Source organism: Carlito syrichta, unplaced genomic scaffold, assembly GCF_000164805.1.
Source record: "Carlito syrichta isolate Samal-C Ts95f unplaced genomic scaffold, Tarsius_syrichta-2.0.1 Scaffold315749, whole genome shotgun sequence".
NCBI classification, from domain to species: Eukaryota; Metazoa; Chordata; class Mammalia; order Primates; family Tarsiidae; genus Carlito; species Carlito syrichta.
The window spans coordinates 49,518-56,795 of record NW_007259845.1 but is presented as its reverse complement, the minus strand read 5'-3'; the positions used below and the strand labels follow the sequence as shown (position 1 = coordinate 56,795).

General features: G+C 41.5%; 1 pseudogene; it reads left to right on the top strand.

Annotated features, from left to right (window-relative positions):
- The first annotated feature begins 6,720 nt into the window (after positions 1 to 6,720).
- The window catches only part of LOC103275784, a 1,787-nt pseudogene continuing 1,229 nt past the window's right edge, over positions 6,721 to 7,278 (top strand).

Genomic DNA, 7,278 nt, shown 5'->3' with positions numbered 1-7,278 from the left:
TAGTAAAGAGATTTGATGTGTCATTTAGAGCGTGTCTTAAATTAACTATCACTCAGACTTAGACTCTCTAAACTAACAAAGAAAAAAAATTCAAAGCTAGAGAGGAGATGGAAGAGGAGCAAAATAATCAACAATTGGCTTGGTTACTCGGAAATAAGTTTGTTCCACATCAGGTTGGGGGCTTTAACAGTTAAGCTTTTAGCTTTTGTTGTTTACACTGGTCTCTTTGTAAAAAGGTGCCTTTCACCCCTACCCCAGTTGCCATGAATCTATTTTTTTTTAAAGTTATTAAGTGTAATTTTTTTCTCCAAAAATGATGGGAGGCTGTAATAAAAGTATTTGAAATTCAAAAAATAAAATAAAATAAAACCTCCTAGATAAAGTGAGACTTCCCCAAAGCAGAGGGTTTTACCAGGCCAGAGGACTGACATGGGGGTACCAGCTTTTTCCCCACCTGTAGGCTGAATTGACACCAAACGCTCAACACACTTTCTGAGGACTAGCTTCCTGATGGGGGAATCTGGCCAGCAGTGTTCAGTGGATGAGGTGATCCTGCTCAGAGTGGGAAGGTCCACCAGCACACCTAGAGAAGGAGGTGGGGCTGCCTGCTACCTTCTCCACACCCCTAGCATGACTCCCTCACACTTTCTTCTGCTCCCACAAACTCTCCTCCACCAGTGCTTCCTTGTCTAGAAAATTAATAAAAGCTTATAAATTACTTTTATTTAACAAATTCATTTTATTGGTTCCTCAAATGTACCAATACATAATTAGAATGTCTATTTGTGAAGATTCAAGAAAATTTAATTTAAATTTGAATTACATTTAAATTACTCAAGAATAACCTAAATTAACCACTGACACTCGGGGCATTTTTCTCATTCATAAAAGCATTTCTATTTTTAAAATTTAAAAATGTGCTTTACTTTGTCCTAGTGTTTTTAAACCTGCATTTTTTTCTTTAAAGAACCTTACAGACCCTCCTCCACATCCATGGGCATCATGTTTAGTAGCTGCCTGGTTGTTGCCTAGAATCCCGATGATGTATTACAGTAGCACCTATTTGAGGCCGTGCAGCTTGTTGAATTTGCCATGTCTTCTCTGAAGTACTACACAAAGTGGGATCTTGAAAGAAACACATGCACACACCTGTGCTATTCCTTTGACGTTCTGTGCTGCTTATTTATAGAGATTTGCACTTCTAACTGGAACCCTAAATAGCACTCTCTGTAGAACTTGGAAATTATAAAGGCACAAAGAAACCCAAAAAAACCCACTAAATTTTTGTTTAACATATTTCCTTCTATTCATTTTTCTATGCATTTTATACTTTGAGCTTATACTGTATAACTTTGGTTATATATTTTAACTTATGAATTTAATTGATATGTTAATGGTATACCATCTCATAAACACTTTCCCATGTCATTAAAAATTCTTTATAAATCTCATTTTCTTGTTTTTTTGTTTGTTTTTGAGTTGGAGTCTCAGTCTGTCATCCAGACTGGAGTGCAGTGGCCACTCCCAGCCACCGCAGCCTCGACCTGCTGGGCTCCAGCGATCCTTCCATCTCAGCCTTCCAAGTAGCTGGAACTACAGGCACGCCCTACCATGCCTGGCTCATTTTTTATTTATTGTAGAGATGAGGTCTCACCAAATTGCCCAGGTGGGTCTCAAACCTGTGGACTCAGGCAATCCACTCACCTCAGCCTCCCAAAGATGAGGGATTACAGGCTGAACCAATGAGCCTGGCTATAAATCTCATTTTCAATAAATGCCTAAAATTTTAGTGAGGGGGCAGACCTTGCTCACTCAATTAGTCCCTATTATTGATGGTTGTGTTTTTCTAATATCTTATAATAAAATTATGGGAATCAAACTTTGGTTCTCACTTTAATTTCTTGCAATATGCCTTCCCAGCAGTGGTCACACAACTGCTGAGGGGAGAAGAGCCCTCTTGCCGTGGTGTCCCCTGGAGTTGAGGCCTCTTTGCAGAGTACCTTCCTGGCGACAGGTCCTCACACATCCTTGTAAGAACAGGACAGTCAGCCCAAGGGTACTGGGGAGTCTGCCGCTGAGACCCCCTCACAGCTCCCATGAATTTAAGTTCAATTGGTGGCCTCCCTGTAGCCAAAAGTGGGCCAGCTCTAGAGCATTCCATGACCCTGAAGAATGACAGGACACTCCTGATAAAGAAGCCACAGATTCCAAAAAGGAAATATTTTCTCTTCAGCAGCAGAAGTGGACACACAGTCTACCCATGACTGGCTCCTGGGAAACACTTCACTCCGGGTAGGTGCTGCTGTCCAGGCTACACTCACACACCGGGGGTATGGCAGAGTCATCAGAAACTCAAAAAGTCCAAACAAAATGAGTGTCAGACTGTGACAAAGTCTCACATCCATTTCCTGTAGCAGAGGTGTGAAAGCCACAGTTCAGGATTGTTTGTGTCTCCCTCTCCTTCCAAGCTAGTGACCGAGTGCAAGTGTGCAGCTCAGTAACAAACAACTATAAAGACAGTTACAACCATGAACAGAGCTGAGATTGGAAACACAAATGAAAAAAACTAAACATAAGTTAGTTGAAAACCATACATCTCTGAAAGAACATACACTTTTAGCACCAGTCCACATACTCAGGTTAACCTGCCAAGGAAACAATAGCAGGAGTGATCCACATTTATATTCCAAAGAAAACCCATCATAATGTTTCTTTCATTCATTCAGTTTTATTTTATTAGTTCTTTTTCCACTCCATCTGGGGTTAACTGTCTCATCAACACATCTGTTTCTTCACTACAAATTTGGAACTAACTTTGCCCACTGATAGAACTTCAGAGTGATTTAAGTAATTCCACCAGAAGCCCGATCCTAAGATTATTTGGCACTGTCCTGTCTGTATTTCTCTGAGACTGTTCCATGTGTTGAAGACAAAGCATTATGACCTAGAGTTCATCGGCAAGTTCTCTTAGGGAAGCACTAGAGTCAATCAAAAACTATCTGAAGAGGACAAAGAGCTATGACTAGTTTACTGATATCCCAAAAATATTGTCTAAAAGTATGCAAATCAGCACCAGGACTCTGACACATAAAATTATATCATGAACACTGAGGGCACTGACACATTTTTAAGCACTTCATACAACTTCTGATTTATGTGGATTAATGACATACATGCATACAATTTTTTTTTTGAGTTGGAATCTCACTCCATTGCCCAGGCTGGAGTGCAGTGGCATGTTCACAGGCATCTCAGTGTCAACCTACTGGGCTCAGGTGATCCTTCTGCCTTAGCCTTCCAAGTAGCTGGAATTAGAGGTGCACACTATCACACCCAGCTAATGTTTATTTATTTATTTATTGTAGAGATCAGGTCTCGCCAAGGTGCCCATGCTGTTCTGGAATCCATATAGGCTCAGGCAATCCTCTCACCTCGGCTTCCCAAAGTGCTGGGATTACAGGCTTGAGCCACCATGCCCGGCCATGCATACAAATTTAAGTTAGGGAAATCTAAGCAAATTTTCTGATTTTTTAATTTATGTAAACACAGGAAATACTGTATTTCTATTTTTATATATATTAAGACAAACACATTTTTCTGATATAAACATAAAATAGACAATTATAAAAATGAAAAAAATATATTTGTGTACTCATCATGTATGTATCACTATGTAAAATTTAGCCTATTAATAACAACGATGATTCAAATAATTATAATGTTTAAAGCCATAAGAAATAACAAATATCTCAAAAGTTTAATAGAGACAGTAATCAGTAATTCCAACTTAATGATATTAGAAATTAACAGGGAAAGTTTAACTAATGAGAATCGTCTATTTACCTGAAAAAATTGTAAAGTCTTTTGTATGAAAATCTATTACATATGACAAAAAAAGAAAAGGTGCTATTGTGAAAAACAGACATTTGAATCCATTAAGTTTCCCGTTATTGGCAATGGATCCCCACTGTCAATAATTTCACGAGACAAGAATTTTATCTTCAGTTAAATGGCATGATTATATGAAATCCTCATATTTTTACAGAACAGAAAATTTTTTTAAATATGTGATACAAACTTTATTGTGGTTATAGTTTACTGAAATGATATAAAATTCAGACTTTAAAAAATTCTGAATTTTATCCAATAAATATTAAGAACTCGGTCAAGCCAGAGAAACCTGAACTGACAGATGTTAGAGTAACCAATGAAGACAAAGGCCCAAATGAAGTCATAGGATTTTGTCACTAACTGTGGTAACACAAGCAACCACCTCAACCAGACACATCACTGGTTCCCACTGAGCCATTTTCCGCCCCCACATAGAACAGCACTGAGCAAGAGCCAGAGGGATCCACACAGAAGCAGGACACTGAAGGAAGCTCCCAAGGGACTTCTGATATTTTATGGACAAGGGACCTGATGAGGTAGGAGTAAAAAAATCCTGAGTATTGAGTACAAGTATAGAAAAGAGCCCTCAGGGCTCCTCTTCTTCTCCAGACATGGAGATCACAGCAGATTCCTGAGAAAGGACACAGTCATAGTCCCAACAAAGAGACCTCTGAATACGATCATCTGGGCTGGCAATAAAAGTCCACGTAAGAGTCCTGCTGGCCAAGGGCATGAGTCCTTGCTTGCAATTCCCTTCAGAGAGGGTCATGTATGGATGTGTATAGGCTTTTCTAACTGTGTCCTAGAGGAGTACTCTGACAACAAATATTCTAAAGATAAAATGTCAATATTGGAACTTCTGGCAGAGAAAATCTAGTTATTATTTCAGCATCATTGGATAAATAATAATAATCCAAAAGTCATCTTATTATTTTAATGATATGCTGGTGGTGTCTTTTAGAATGGCTTTAATGATTGTATTCTCATACAAAAAGAGATTTAGATGATATTCTATAAAACTTAGTATTGTAAGAAAATTTAGGAACTTCTGCCAATTGACTGAACAGATCTTGGTTTGCAAAAATTAAGGAATTATCCCATTGTTCCAATTCTCTAATTAATCATCTATCCTATGATTTTGTTCTAGGGGGTTATTTCTTTCTAATTCCCAAGTCTAAGAAACCAGAGACCTTACCCATCTGATCACTGGTATAACAATACACATATGTATGTCATCAGTTCATCTTCTTCCTGACTTGTCATTGCAATGCCACATAGAGAAGCAGGAAAAGACCTGGCCTAAAGGGTGAGAAAGACACTCCCCAAAGGCTAAATTCTTTGTGATTTCTTCCTTGGGAAATATCAAAATGGGAACAATTATGTACAAAACTTTCCTAAGGTTGACCCACAATTCATGAGGCCAGGTCAGGCTGGAAAGATATAATATTACACACATGGCAAGGAAAGCACACACACTTATTGTGGAGTGTGTGGAACCTCATTTCTGACTGCCTGACACATCCTTCAAGCTCAAGATACTCTTGGTGGACTTCTGGCAAGATGGCCATGAGACAGGTCAGACTGTGAGAGTCTCCACAAAACTGAGTGTTCATAAATACTCTCTGCATGAGTGGGCATGTGCGGGTGGTTGAGTGAAAGTCCATCTGAGCGAAGACTCAAGTTCATGGACCCAGGGCTCTTCTCTGGAGGTGATTGCAACCCCCCACCACCCTGAGATTGAAGCCACTGATGCACAGGATCATCTGTTGTTCTAGGGGCCTTCCTGAGAAAACTCTGCTGAATACAGCTGATTCTCATCACCTGGCACCCAGCCCACACCATCACCTGTAACAGCAAAAGCAGCTGGAGCCCTGGATCCATGGAGAGAGAAGATCAGGGAGAGCTGGAGAGGAGCCCCACCACCAGTGAGGAAACGTCAACCAGAGCCATTTTCTTTGTCCTGGTACCAGGCAGAGACCTGCATTGCCCCATCCAGCTCCACCCAGCCTCCAACTTGGGACCTAGAGGTATTCGCATCAAACTCAGAGAGACAGATATCCCTCCCTCATGCCAGATCAGACCTAGACACATCAGATCTGAATGGGAGACTTGAAAGGCAGCAAGCCAGGGGAGTCCAGATCTGATCCACTCTCCTCCCACAGTCATCCCTGGGGCATCTGACCATGCTGAGAGCAACCCTATCAGCGGACACTGAGACAAGAGGGGAGGGACTGGAGATTAGAGCTGAAAGGAAGTTGGACTTGCAGGAATGAAATAAGAGTGAGTTTTTTTGTTCGTTTTTCTTTTTTTGGTTTGTTGTTTAGGTTTTTTCCTTTATGTTTTTTATTATGTTTTCATACTTGCTTGGTTTCTGTTATTTTATTGCTGTTTTTTAAAGACTTCCTGTTTGTGTATGGGTATTTTTTTTTGAGTTGGAATCTCACTCTGTCACCCAGACTGGAGTGCGGTGGCCACTCCTGGCCATCGCAGCCTCGACCTGCTGGGTTTCGGGGATCCTTCCACCTCAGCCTTCCAAGTTGCTGGAACTACAGGTGTGCACTACCACACCTGGCTATTTTTTTATTTTTATTGTAGAGATGAGGTCTTGCCAAGTTGCCCAGGCGGGTCTCTAACCTGTGGGTTCAGACAATCCACTTACCTCAGCCTCCCAAAGGCAGGGGATTACAGGCTGAACCACCTGATGACTACACTTGATGACTACAGCAAAAAAAAAAATATGTCTGTAAGTTGGTCTTCATCTTCCCCCTTGGTCACAACATTGACTTTGGACACATGGAGCCTGTCAACCTGCTGAGTTCCAACAGATAAATGAAGAAGCAGATGGGCTACATGTTCATCTCTGTGCTGCTGAAACCGAACAGCGAGCTGATCTGCTTGATCAACAATGTCATCAAGAACGACCTGGCCAGCTGGAAGCCCACCTTCATGGGCTTGGCCCTGCACTGCATCGCCAGTGTGGGCAACTGCGACATGGCAGAGGCCTTCGCAGGGGAGATCCCCAAATTCCTCATGACCAGAGACATCATGGTCAGTGTGAAGCAGACCATGGTCCTCTGTCTGCTGCATCTATACAGGATGTTTTCTGACTTCGTCCCCCTGGGTGACTGGACATCCCACGTGGTGTACCTCCTCAACGGCCAGCATCTGGATGTGATACTGCACGATAAGCCTGATCGCCACTTCAGCACAAAAGAACTCAGAAGTTTTTTTTTGTTTTTGTTTTTGTTTTTTTTTGAGTTGGAGTCTCACTCTCTCACCCAGACTGGAGTGCAGTGGCCACTCCCGGCCACCGCAGCCTCGACCTGCTGGGCTCTGGCGATCCTTCCGTCTCAGCCTTCCAAGTAGCTGGAACTACAGGTGTGCACA